Source organism: Cupressus sempervirens, chromosome 2 (genome assembly GCF_028749045.1).
Source record: "Cupressus sempervirens isolate cs-2001-9-10 chromosome 2, ASM2874904v1, whole genome shotgun sequence".
NCBI classification, from domain to species: domain Eukaryota; kingdom Viridiplantae; phylum Streptophyta; class Pinopsida; order Cupressales; family Cupressaceae; genus Cupressus; species Cupressus sempervirens.
In genome coordinates, this window is record NC_143119.1 from 114,615,031 (window position 1) to 114,629,769 (window position 14,739).

Genomic DNA, 14,739 nt, shown 5'->3' on the forward strand with positions numbered 1-14,739 from the left:
AATTCAAAGTTTCCTAATAGGGACTCTATGTACTAAATGTTGTGATATACTCCTAATAGGGTCCATCCTCTAACAAGGAATATTCATATTAGTACATCATCTTGTGAGCATATTCCCACTAGGGTTTTCCCTTTGATCAAGGATTTCCCTAGTTAACATATCTAGTATAATTGTCTATGTGCATCTTATTACAATTTCTATTTACTTTAGTTGAATAGTTAAGTTTGTTTAAAGAAGATAAATGTATTAATCATTGGATAACTAATTCACCCCCTCCCTCTATGTTATCTTGGTGGACTATTATTTCTAACAATTGGTATCAAAGCTTCAGGTCCTTGAAGATAAAGCTTAACAACTTTGGGACATCCATGGCGAGCATGCTTAGGAAAGATAGTTCAAAGTTTGATGGAACAAATTATGATAGCTAGAAGGAAAACATGAAGACACATTTGTTGTGTATGGGTCTAGGATATTGGATCTTGAAAAAATTAACAAAGACAATTATTGTTGAAAAAGATTTGGAAAATCGTACTAGAGGATGAAAGAGATCATTTTATGTGCAACATGAGAGCTAGAGAAGAAATATTGACCAGACTTCCCAAAATTGAATACAATTAGGTAAAATCACTTGCTACTTCACATTTGATTTGGAAAGCTCTAGAAACTAGTTTTTAAGGTTTTGATGCACATTCTAAGAAGTTGAGGCTACAAAGTTGGATTTGTGCATTTCAAGATGCTAAAATGATGGAAGATGAATTTGTAAGAACATATATAGGCAAGATACCAAAAATTACTATGGGTATTAAATATCAAGGAGGAACCAAAGAAGATGATGAGGTTATATGGAAGATATTGAAGACTCTAACACCACCATTTAGGTCAGCAATTCAAATGATACAATTATTGATATCTTGTACCAAATATTTCACAAAGGAGTCATTTCTTGGAAGACTTGAAGTAGTTGAGAATGAGCTTAGACAATCTTGAGAATTGACCAAAATAGAGGTGACTTTTAGTGCCTTAAATATTTGACCTAGGTTATCAAGGAGCACAAGTGCTAGAGGAGATTTTTCTAGCAACAATAGATTTGAGGAGGATAGAAAGATTGAATAAGGTGTAGCCCTTCTAGTAAGAAGAGAAAAAGGAGGTAGGAGAATATTTAAATGTTGGACTTGTGATGAATATGGTCATTATGCATCTAAGTGTCCTAAGAGAGAGAAAAAGTATAAAGGAAATTATAAACCTAGAAAAGATAGAGAGTGTTTGTATGTAAATGAAGAAAATTATTCTAATGAATAAGCATTAAGTGCTAGTGATGATGAAATTGAATTTATGGAAATTAAAGAAGAAAGACCAGAGAAAGTAGCTTTGATCTCACAGGTTGAGAAGAAATCTAATTGGATAATTGATAGTGGTTGTTCACATCATATGACTAGTGATATGAACAAGTTTATTGACTTCAAAAGTCAAGATGGAGGCATTTTCAGAGTTAGAAACAATGCAACATGCCAAGTAAAAGGTATTGGATCTATAACTCTTGATGGTAAAACTAACACTGAGGATGTATATTTTGTTGATGGTTTAAATAAAAATCTTTTGAGTGTTGGATAACTAGTGGAAAAAAGTTATCAGTTGCACTTCATAGAGAAAACTTGCATGATTAGAGATAAAGATGGAAAGGTAATTGGAATAGGAACTGGATCTAGAGGTAATGTATTTTAGTTCAATCCTACTGAAATGACATGTTTGGTTGTAGAGGTAGATGACACTTGGTTATGGCATAAGAGATTTTGTCATATAAACTTTGACAATATTGTAAAGACTAGTAGCATGTTTATAGTTAGAGACTTTCCTAAGATTGTAAAGCCTACTAACACAATTTGCAAGGAATTGGATTAGATAGTAAAGAATGAGACATGGGAATTGGTCCCTCGATTAGTAGAAAAGAATGTGATAGGAACTAAATGGGTATTTAGGAAAAAGATGAATGAAAAAGGTAAAGTTTTAAGGAACATAGCAAGATTGGTATGTAAAGGTTACTCACAACAAGAAGGAATAGATTATGAGGAGACCTCTACTCCAGTGGCTAGAATAGAAGCAATATGATTATTCTAAGCCTATGTAGCATAAAAGAAATTCAAAGTGTATCAAATGGATTTCAATTCAACATTTCTAAATGAAGAACTTGAAGAAGAAGTGTACATTGAGTAGCCTAAAGGTTATCCTTTGATAGATGACAAGGAAATAGTATGCATATTGAGGAAAGCATGGTATGGCTTGAAGTAAGCACCTAGAACCTAGTATGCAAGGTTGGACAAGCATTTGACAAAGCTTGGATATAGAAAAGGTATGTCAGATAGTAGTCTCTATTAGAAAGAAATTAATGATGGTTTAATGATTTTGGTAATATTTGTTGATGATATCTTATCTAGAGGAAATGACAAGGAAAGTGAGAAGTTTGCAGAATAAATGAAGAAAGAATTTGAAATGAGTATGATAGGAGAGATGAAATATTTTCTATGATTATAGATTATATAGAATAAATAAGGAATCTTTATTTCTTAGACTAAGTACTTGAAGGATTTACTGAAATTTTTTGGTTTGGAAACATGCAAACCCATTGGAACACCTATGGTAACTAGACACAAGTTATCTACAAAAGATGAGACACCTATTGTTGAGCAAAAGAAGTAAAAATCTATGATTGGAGGATTGCAGTATCTAACTCACACAAGGCTAGATATAGAAAATGTAGTTGGAATTGTTGCAAGATTTCAAGTTGATCCTAGAGAAGCACAGTATGCAAAAATTAACAGGATATTTAGAAATTTGAAGGGAACATCCGAGTTCAGATTATGGTATGAAAGATTTAATGATTTTACTCTAAGTGCTTATACTAATGCTGATTGGGTAGACAGTATGGATGACAGAATGAGAACCATTGGTGGAGCCTTCTCTCTTGGAGGAAGATTGGTTTCTTGGTTAAGAAAGAAGTAGGATCATACATCACAAAGCATAGCAGAAGTAGAATATGTTACAGTAGCAAACAATTATAATCAATTTTTTTGGATGAAGAAGATGTTGGAGGTATAAGGATAGAATTCAATGAACCTGTTGTCATATATTGTCATAACACAAGCACAATAAATATGTATAAGAATCCACTATTGCATTCAAGGACTAAGCACATTTCTATCAAGTATCATATGTTGAGAGAGCAAGTTGCAGAAAAAGAAATTAGATAGGAGTATGTGAGCACTAAAGAGTAGATTGTAGATATATTCACTAAGGCTCTTCCCAAAGAGACTTTTGAGCATTTGCAACGTACAATAATGTTAGTGGGGGAGAAGTTTGGCATGAAAAACAACATGGAAAAGTAGCATGTTCAACATGATTGTTGGAGAAATTTAGCATAAGTACAGTATGATCAGAAGAAGTACAAAATAAAATGACAACATGACAAAAAAAAATTGAGGTATAACAATGAGGGTGAATGATTGATGAAAAGGATTTGAAAAGAAAGATGAACAATCTTTTTGTTGGTATTCTTGGAACTAGATGGTTTTGACCTATGTTTCCATCAATACCAAAGGGGAAGATTGTTGGAAGCATCAATGCTGATGATATTGTTATGAGGGAGTATTATAGATATGTTACTATGACGGTATGTTACATTCATGACTGAGTTTGTCATTGATGTCAACATAGCAATTTTTTATCGTATTTGATAGAAGAACAACAAAAATATCAATTTAGTACGGACAACTAGTTGAGTATTCTAACTATCTAAGGTTATGGGAGATACTTTTGGGTATCTAGTATATGTAGTTAATGTCGGAAGTAGAAATGGTAAGTCTAGAAGAAGTTATTTAAGTTTTGGTGATGTCTATTTTGAGATAGAGTTTACAAAGGCATGTTCTGGTAAACTTGTTATATATCTTAGTAAGGTTAATGATAGGAAGAACACAATTTGGTGATGACATGGCTAAGATTGCTCAGCATAATATTGCATGTACAAAAATATATTCAAGTTGCAAGGAAAAAGATTAATGTTATCACTAAGTATAATGTGTTCTTAATGTGGTCCTATAATGATTAATTGAGAAAGTCTAACAACCAACTCAGGGAATTGTTTCAAGGATTTGGTATAAAGGAAGGACATTTTCTTTTATCAAAGAGATATGATATGACATGAAAAGTAATTGTATAAGTAGTATAAGAGCAGAATACAAAGTTGAGCAAAGTAGTGTGGAAGTGAAGGAAACTTCATTGCCAAGGTTTTGCTAAGTGGTCTAAGGTTTGATATTTGGATCCAAGGTTCATGACCTAGTCTACAAGGTTTGACAATGATTGGTTCAATCGACAGAACAAAGGAAAGAAGAAGATAACAATAAATTACTTGTTTGAGTAGTGAGCTCTTCTTGTAGTTGAAATTGCATGTTTGGGTAAGGGCTCATCTTGCATACATTGTACCACAACTCCTAACAGGGTTGTAATCTCCTAACAGGGATTCAAAGTTTCCTAATAGGGACTTTATGTACTAAATGTTGTAATAGATTCCTAATAGGGTCCATCCTCTAATAAGGAATATTTATATTAGTACATAGTCTTGTGGGCATGATTCCCACTGGGGTTTTCCCCTTGATCAAGGGCTTCCCTAGTTAACATATCTGGTGTAATTGTATATGTGCATCTTATTATGGTTTTTGTTTACTTTGGTTCAATGGTTAAGATTGTTTAAAGAGATAAATATAGTAATTGTTGGATAACTGATTAACCCACCCCCCACCCCCCCTGCAATTATCTTGGTGGACTATTTTTTCTAACACGTCTATAGTATTTCCTTAATGCATTTGGATTGAGAAATAAAAATGCCAAACTTTGTTTGACATTTTTATAATCCAACAAAGAATTTGATCTCACCAAAGAACATTTCAAATTCCTTCTTCATTTCATCAATAAATGATTTTCATAATACTTCTCTTCCTCCAAATATAATATCATAAATAGATATTTTAGATAATAATACTTCATGTTTCTTGCCATTCTTTAAATATAGATTACTATTATCATTTGTCCTTTTAAAACCAATCTTTACCAAATAATTATGTAATCTTTCATAAGAGGCTCTTGGGGCTTGTTTCAATCCATAAAAGGACTTTCTTTAGTTTATGTACCATGTTCTTATTTAGATCTACAAATCCTTTACATTGTTCAATGTATACTTCTTCCTCCCACATACCATTTTAAAAATGTATATTTGACATCCATCTAATATACCTTGAAATTCTTATAGGCTGAATATGCAAGCAGAGTTTTGACTCCTTTAAGTCTTGCCATAGGAGAAACTTTTTCTCCATAGTCAACTCCTTGAACATAACCCTTGCATACAAGTCTTTCCTTGTTTATTGTTATTTCTCCATTCTCATTGAGTTTGTTCCTAAAAATCCACTTTGTCCCAATGAAATTTTTGTCTTTAGGTCTTGGTACTAAAGTCCAAGTATTGTTCTTCTCAATCTAGTCAATTTCCTTGTTCATTGCTTGAATCCAACCTTCATTGTCTAAAGCATCCTTTATTGTTTTGGGCTCAAACTCACAAAGTAAGCACATATCATCTTTGAGTCTTTTTCTTGTCATGACACTTAATTCAACATTACAATTTTTTTGTTTAGGTTTATGATGTCTTCTCACACATTTTGCTAGCATAGGTAGTTTCCTTCTTCGTTCTTCTACATGTTCATCTTGAAAAATAATCTCTAGCTCATTTTATCTTTCTTGTTTAGGTTTAGGTTCATGTTCTGCATGCTCAAAATTTGCTATCTAATGGTTGACATTCCCTATCTATGACTTGACATCTTCAATCTATTGCTCTACACCCACTCTTTGTTGCTTGAGAATTTGTATTTGCACTTCATCATTTCCTGTCTACTAAGAGACTGTAACTTGATTTGTTGGTTTATTAGAAGTTTAAGGAGCATCATCATCTACATAGATGAATGTACTATAGTCTTCAAGTTCTTGTTTTAATGCAGTGTCACTTCTTTCTACAAACTCATCAACTTTTACATTTACGCTTTCCACAACTTTATTAATGTTAGCATTTAAACACTTATAAGCTTTTCTTTTGGTGGAATATCCTAGGAATATGCATTCATCACTCTTTGCATCAAGTTTTCTATTCCTATTATCTTTAAGTATATAGCACCTACTTCCAAAAGTTTTGAAATATTTCACATTAGGAACATAACCATACCATAGTTCAAAAGGTGTGGCATTTGTGCTTTTCTTGACTTGTACTCTATTCAAGGTATAGAAAACCATACTAACAACTTCTCTCCAATATTTCTTTGATACACTCTTCTCCATCATTAATGTTCTTGCATCATCCATTATTGATCTATTTCCCCTTTCAACTATCCCATTCTAAGGAGGGGTCCTTGGTGCTAACATCTATCTTTTAATTCCTCTGTCATTGTAGAATGTATTGAACTAATTTGAAATAAATTCACCACCTCTATCAGATCTCAATTACTTCAGACACTTTCCTATTTCTTTTTAAACTATGGCTAAATACCACTTGAATAATTGAAAACATCATATTTAGCTTTAAGAAACATTATAGTCATCATCCTAGAGTAGTCATCAACAAATAGAATGAAATACTTATCTCCACAATAATTTTGAACATCAATGGGTCCACATAGGTCAGTATGAACCAATTAAAAAATATCACTAGTAGTGTATGTTTTTCTCTTAAAACTAGACTTGGTCATTTTTCCTAGTTGACATTGTTTATGCATAGCATTGTCAAGCTTCTTTAGTTTAGGAAATCCTCTTAATTTCTTCATCTTAATGATATTCACCAAATTGTGAAAATTCACATAAAATAGCCTCTTGTGCCATAACCAAAAATCTTCTTCTTGTGCAAACATGTCTCATTTGATAAATATAGATAGAATAAGTTACCTCTTCTCTGATCACCAATTCCAATTAGCTTACCATCAACATCATGTATCTTGGCCTTCTTATTATGAAGTTCAACTCTGTAACCTAACTTGTTTAGCTGTAAAACACTCAATAAATTATAGTTAAGTCCTTCAACCTAATAACATTTTCACATGTTATCTTGCTAGTCAGTTGAATATTGCCTTTACCTTTTACAACACATAGGATATCATTTTCAAATTTAAAATATCCACCTTTGTATGGACCAATATCTTCAAATTTATCTTTATCACCAGTCATATGATTTGAGAATCCACTATCAATTATCCATCTATCACTTTTGTTACATATGAAATTAATGCAATTTTCTCATTTTCATCAGAATCTTCTTTCATAGCAACATAAGCAACTTCATCAGCATTACTCTCAAATTCATTGTCAGCTTCTTCTTTAGCAATATAACAAGATTTCTTACCTTTGTCATCCTTGCTTCTCTTGAAGTCTTGGTCATCTCTTCTTCCTTTGTATTTTCTTTCCTTCCTTTCATCCTTATCCTCTCTATTTGGACACCTAGTAGCAATATGACCAACCTTGTTGCATGAAAAAAAAGGAGGTAACTTACCTTTGTATTTACCTTTTCCTCTTCCAAATATTTTTTCAATAAGGGCTTCAAGTTTATCATTCCCATCATCAAAACTATCACAGTCACACTTCACATGTTTACCATTCTTTTTGTTAAGGATCAATTGTGACTTGAAGGTAGATTCAATAGTAGTAGGTGTGTAGTTATCAAAGTTAGACATCTCAAAAGAAATAAGTCTACCAATTACACCTTCTAAGGTCAAAGTGTTACCTAGTGTGCATCTAAGTTCTTGGATTGTAGAAACTCTAATGGAATATATAGGAAGTAGAGTCCTCAATACCTTTCTTATCATTGTTTCATCTTTGATTTCTCCATTTGCAACTCAAATAGCATTAACAATGTATTTGACTCTTGTGCAATATTATACTATATTCTACTTCCATCATTCTCATGTCATCAAATTTACGTCTCAGGATTTCCGATTTGGCTCTCAAGACATTGTCATTGCCTCCATATATGATTTTCAAAATTTCCCATATTTTCTTTGTACTTTCATAACTTTTTAAGTTATCAAAATCAACACAACTTAGGGCTAAGGCAATCTCCAACATTAGTTGGTTGTGTTCTTGCTTCTGGTTCAGTTGATTAGTTGTCAAAGGAATAGTGGTCACCTTTACATACTCATTGTCAAAAAAGTTGATAGCAACATCACTTATACTATATATGTGCAACCTCATCAAGGTCTACCATGAAAGAAGGTTCTCCTTGTTCATATTGGGTACATCTATGTTATGAGTCATGATCTTTGGCTTTAAGTTCCTTCAAATGTTTATCTATAAGCACTGATCTCTAATACTGATTGTTAGAAATGTTTAGAATACCTGGGGGGGTTGAATCAATTACTCAAGGTATATATGTACCATTTTAACTTTTAAACACAAACACTCATTGTTTAGTCTGTCCTACTGTTGCTCGGTCTCTACTAGAAAAATACTATCTTAAACATAACTTTCTTTGCGTAATGAAAACAACATCAAATGAAAAACATATAAATCATTCAACATAGATTTGATAGTAGGATTTTTACGTGGAAACCCAATTTGGAAAAAATCCACTAGTAACATGTCACTATTTTTCACTCTTTTGAAGTGAGCTTTGTTAGGAGCCAACCCTGTTAAAGGTTACAAAATACATTGTTAAATGTGATTGTGTTAAATAATTTAATCACCCTATTAGAAGTGGCCTTGTCATAGGAATTTGATCATTCCATTTAGAATGTCACCTAGTTAAAGGATTTACACAGACAGATAAGCCTTCTAAATGATTGTTTGGTCTATTAGAACCAATATAACTAAGAGGGGGGAGGGTTGGTGAATTAGTTATCCAAACTAATATCAAAATTATCAACCTTATTAAACTTTTACCATATGAGAAATATAATTTGAAATCATAACAAGATACTCATACACAATAACACCAGATATGTTAACTACGTAAAGCCTTGCTCAGAGGGAAAACCCTGCCGGAGATGGTACCCACTGTTGGAAATATTTTTTGTCATAGAGGTTTGCACCCTTGTCCAAAGTCTTACCTAAGGAAAACCTTGTGAAACATGGAAACAACCTCCAAGCTGTGGGACTTGAACTGTGAGGTTGAATCTCTAGAGAAGGCCGGGTTCCTCTTACTATCAGGGTGCACCTAACTATTCTTGGAGAGGAAAAGGGAGAAGGAGAGCATGGAAGCAAATCTACCTATTCTAATCTAAAGAGGTGATGCACCAAAATAGAGTGTTCAAACCAATCTCTGCCCATACATGCACTATTGAAGCATTATAACACCAAAAGATATACACATTTAGGATTGTTTTAATCTAACAACCACATGCAGATTAGAAAAATAGAATGAATGACACAAGGAAAGAGAGATTCACTTAGATATCATTCATAGGTCAAAGAGATATAGTCATGCAGATCATAGATTTCTACATAACATCAATGAGAGGCAAAAGATTCTTGCACTTTCACACCAATGGCTAAAGGAGATAAGCAGGATGTCATTCAGTTCAGAGGCAAAGGGAATTTTACACTGAATATTTGCAGAGCAATATCAGAGAAATCAGAGAAGGTTCAACCTTAACAAAATTTACAAAATTTTCCTTTATAGCCTAGGCATAACTAAGATGTACTCTTACTAGAGTTACTCCACAACCACTTCCATTAAGCCCTTCAGAGAATAATCATGGAGATCTGAGGAAAATCCGATCTGAGTACAGATCCAGATGTAATGATATCTGATCTTGTTGGAACTGGGCCCTGAGAAGATAGAAATGGTGTCATTAAATAATTTTGAATAGGTAGATGGATCAAATCAGAGATGGTGGAGTGTTCCTCTTTGTTTTGCATTCACTTGAGAGTGGTTGGAATCAATCATGAGGGTCAGATTCATGCAAAAATCTTGGTTTTCCTTTGTTTCTGTCTCGTGAATTAGCAGGGTCAGCAAGTCAACTAAAATCTTTGAGCAGGGTAGGCCACGTGGACCAAAGAGTTTATTTCCTTTTGCCACCTCATGGAGTCCTCCCGAGTTGACCATACCCTTTTTAAATTAACGGTGCCACCCCAAAGCCCTGACCGTGGCGGTCACATTAATTGTTAGCACCGTTGATAACCTAGCCGGGCTGCTAAGACATGTGTCTCTCTGACGCTTTCTCTCATTTTTAAACTTCCCCACAACTCCATAAAGTGGGAAAGCCTTGATCGTTGATCTCCATAAGATCAACGATTGAGAAGATCTTCTATATTGTGCACTTGTTCATATACTAAGCCCATGACACTTGGCACCACCTCAGCAACCCATACTAAACTTGACAACACTTGACATCTAACTGGCAACACCTGATCACTCATGGAGAGAAAAACCCCATAGGGACACGCGACGACAAAGCGCTTGCCCACATTTCTTAAAGTCTTTGCATCTTGATAATGCTTGGAAGCCTTGGCCATGGATCTGTTTACATTGGATGGTTGGAACTCATCACGTATCTCCTTGTGAGAAGGGTGGGCCCGTGATGTCATTTGAGACATATGTTACTAGGGCACTTGCTCGCAATAATTAAAACCCTTGCACTTCCATCAAGCAGGAAAGTGCCAGCCCTTGATCCTCGTAGATCTGACACTGATCAAAACTCATGTCTTGTGGCTCGGCAAGGAAAAATGAACCACCCTCCATGTGTTGCAAAGGGGCTTCCCCACATTACATAAAGGTAGTGCATTTCCAAAATGCGAGGAAGCGCCCACTGTAGATCTGGGCAAGATCTGACGGTGCAGAAAGTTGTGAGCAAGTTGAAATAAAATTAGGAAATACCATAGGTTTTATCATTTTATTTTTTATTTCCTAGGCAACTAAATAATATTAAACATGGAAGTAGCTGTTGGGTGGGGGTTAAGCATTTGAATTTAAAATTTTTGGTGGGGGGCAAATATAAGCAACATTTCTAGCGACTCAAAGGGGATGCTAGCCTGCTACACAAACCAGTGACCTTGCACATCCATTGGGCTACAAAGTCATGGAAAATGTGAATCAACGCATCATGAAACCCTAACCCTACCTCTGCAGGAACAAAACACAAAACCTCTGCCTCTGCAACCTTTTAGAACTTTGACAAAACTAGCTATCTCATAGAGAGACAGCTATGCTTGTGCACTTCTTGGAAAGTAGGAACCAACAAAAAGAAACTATACTACCTATGTACATGGAAAATTGAGCCCTCTTAGAAACATGGCTTGCAATAGATTCCATTGACTGGGATGGGCAAAACTTCACCACCAGGCTTGCTTAATTGAAAAGCATTGGCCTGCTTGCAACTGACAATCAAATAGGAACCACTCCATAGTGCATCAAATTTTGAGTGCCTCCCTATTTTTTCCCTGTCTGCACCCCATTTCAAAACTAAATCACCCTCCCTAAAGGTTCTGTCCCTAGCCTTTTTATCAAAGTTCCTTTTCACCTGCTGCTGATGTGTCTCTAAGGTTTGCATGGCCTGACTTCTTCTTTCTTCCAACTTCATCAACTCTACCATTCTCACTATCATGGCATTATTTTCAATTAGCTCTAGTTGACAAGCTAGTTCTAGGGATGAGAACTCCAATGAAATTGAAAGCCTTGCTTCTCTACCATATACTAACATGAATGGTGAATTCCCTATTGACCTTTTAGGTGTTATTTTGTCAGCCCACAGTGCAATCCTCAACCTTTGATGCCAACACCTCTGGTTATCTTCTATTGTCCTCTTTATGATCCTAATTAAATTCTTGTTGGATGACTCAGCCAGACCATTACCCTAAGGGTAGTAGTTTGAAGACGTGCTCAAATAGATATTATGGTCAACTGCCCATGCACAAATCTGAGCTCCTACAAAAGACTTTGCATTATCTAAAATAATGGTTGAAGGAGCACCGAACTTGGTCACAATTCCATCAAGGAACTCAACAACTAAAGATTCTATGGTGTCCTTCAATGTAACTACCTCTGTCCATCTAGTGAAGTAATCTGTAGCAGCTAGGATCCATTTTTGACTAGAACTAGAAGGAGGATTGATAGGGCCTATGAAATCCAATCCCCATTGAGCAAAAGGCTGGTCCACTTGAATGGGATGAAGAGGAAGAGCTGCAAGCTTTTGTTTACTAGAGAAGAAGGTACATTTATCACACTTCCTCACATATTTATGACAATCATGAAATAGGGATGGCTAGTAGTAGCAAGCTCTCATGATCTTCATTGCAGTTGTTATGGCTAAGAAGTGGCCACCATTAGGACCATAATGAAGTTCTTTGATCATCCTTTCAGCTTGGTCTTTGTCAATGCATCTCAATAGGGCTCCATTAAAATCTTTCCTGAAAAGGACACCATCAACTATGACATAAGGGATTGACTGCAATCTATACTATCTCCTTTTAGCTTTATCTAACTCTTGAGGATATCTGTTGCCTGATAAGAAATTCTTCATATCATCCATCCAATTCTTTGGGTTATCATTTCTTACCTCTTTTTCCTCTATTAATACCATGGCAACTTCCTCATCTCACTCTTGAGATGATATCATTTGTTTGCACAACCCTTTCCTTCTTACCAGCTTCGTAATCTAGATGTCAACATCATATTCCATCACTTTTGTAATCCAACCAGCTCTTTTCTCACCAATATCTTTTCTCAAAAGGAACTCCTTCATGCTAGCATGGGGTACTAACAAATAAATCTTATTATGGGACAAGAGGTGTCTGAATTTCTTCAAAGCTCTGATGACTGCAAGGGCCTACTTCTCTACAAAGTTGTACTTGTCTTCATACTCCTTAAGCCCTTCACTAAAGAAGGCTATGGGCTGCTCTTCATCTTTACCATTTGTTTGAGTCAAGACAACATAAATACTTGACTCACCACCTAGGGTATAAAGGATGAAATCCTTTTCAAAGTTTGGATTAATGAGAGTAGGGGTTGAGGCTATGGCTACCTTGATCTCTTCAAAACTTTCCTTCCATTCCTTGGTCCATGCAAAAACCACACTTTTCTTGAGCATAGCTGTAAGGGGTTTAAGCATGGTAGCAAGATAAGGAATAAATCTTCTCACAAAATTTATCCTACCAAGGAAACTTTGCAACCCTTTCTTATGTTTAGGAAGAGGAAGAGAAAGCATTAATTTTTTAATCTTTGGATCAATGGTTAAACCATCCTTAGATACAATGTGTCCTAATAATTTTACTTGATTGGTAGCAAAGACACACTTGCTCGGGTTAAGGGATATCCCAAACTCTCTACACCTTGAAAACACCTATCTTAAATGATCAACATGATCTTCTACATTCTTTGAATACACTGTGATATCATCAAGGTAAACTAATACAAACTTTTCAATCATGTTCTTGAAAGCCATTTCCATTGCCTTATGAAATGTAGCACCTGCATTAGTTAGTCCAAGTGGCATTTTACAATAAGAATAGGTACCCCACTTGGTGGTGAATGTAGTCTTGCACTTGATTATAACCAGAGAACCCATCAAGAAATGAAAACCTCTCTGAACCACTAACCTTGGACAAAATCTACTCCATGGAAGGAAGAGGATGGTGATTTTTAATAGAAGCTTGGTTAAGGTCCCTAAAGTACACAGACAATCTAATTTCTCCATTCTTCTTCATAACAGGGACAAGGTTTGCTACCCATGATGAGTGCTTGACAGGAAAAATTATATTGGCCTCAATCAATTTGGATAGCTCCTTTCTCATTAAGGGTTCAATTTTAGGGTTCACTGGCCTCTATTTTTTTCTTACTAGTTTGACACCATCAATTAAATCTATGGCATGCTGAAACAACCTTGGGTCAAAACCATTTAAATCATCATACGTCTAAGCAAATACATCATTAAATTCTTGACATAGATGAATACAACTTTCTTGTTCAATTTCAGAACATACCTTCCCCAAGTTTAAGGACCTTCCATCAGCGACTATGACTGGGGTGTAGTCATCTTCGTCAGTAGCTAGGTTCATGAATCTATCTCTTGCTCGGTCATCAGGGTTAAAAACACCCTCTAAAGTAATGAGACCTTTAGACAATTTTTTGGAGCTGAGATTAATGATTTGGTCCCCATACTGATCCTACAATCTTGACTGATTTCTCTTTGAAAACTCTACTTCATTATGCAAGAAGCTCACAAATTGTTCATCAGATTCAAACACTTGCCAATGTATGTTATTGTTAGGGATGGTAGGCCTTAATACCACTATGATTTGTTGCTCTTTCTTCTCCTCAAGATTCCTTGGCACATCATAAGATGCACTTATTCCCGCAAGTCTATCAGCATATCTATTTTCTTTTCTAGGGATGCTTTGAATATTGAATGCATTGAAACCTTCAAGAAAATCCCATACCCTATGTTTATAGGACTTGAGCAAACCATTCTTGGTGACATTCTGATTTCTCACTTGATTAACCACCAACTCACTATCTCCATATACACTTAAAGCTTAAATTCCTCTTTTCTGAGCAAGTAGGAGACCCTGAATCAAAGATTCATACTCAGCTACATTGTTAGTGCAATTGAATTGGAGCCTAAAGGAGAAGTAGTACCTTAGTTGTACAAGAGAAATCAACATCACACCAGCCCTTGATCCATTTTTATTTCTTGATCCATCAAAGTACATACTCCATATCTTATTCATATC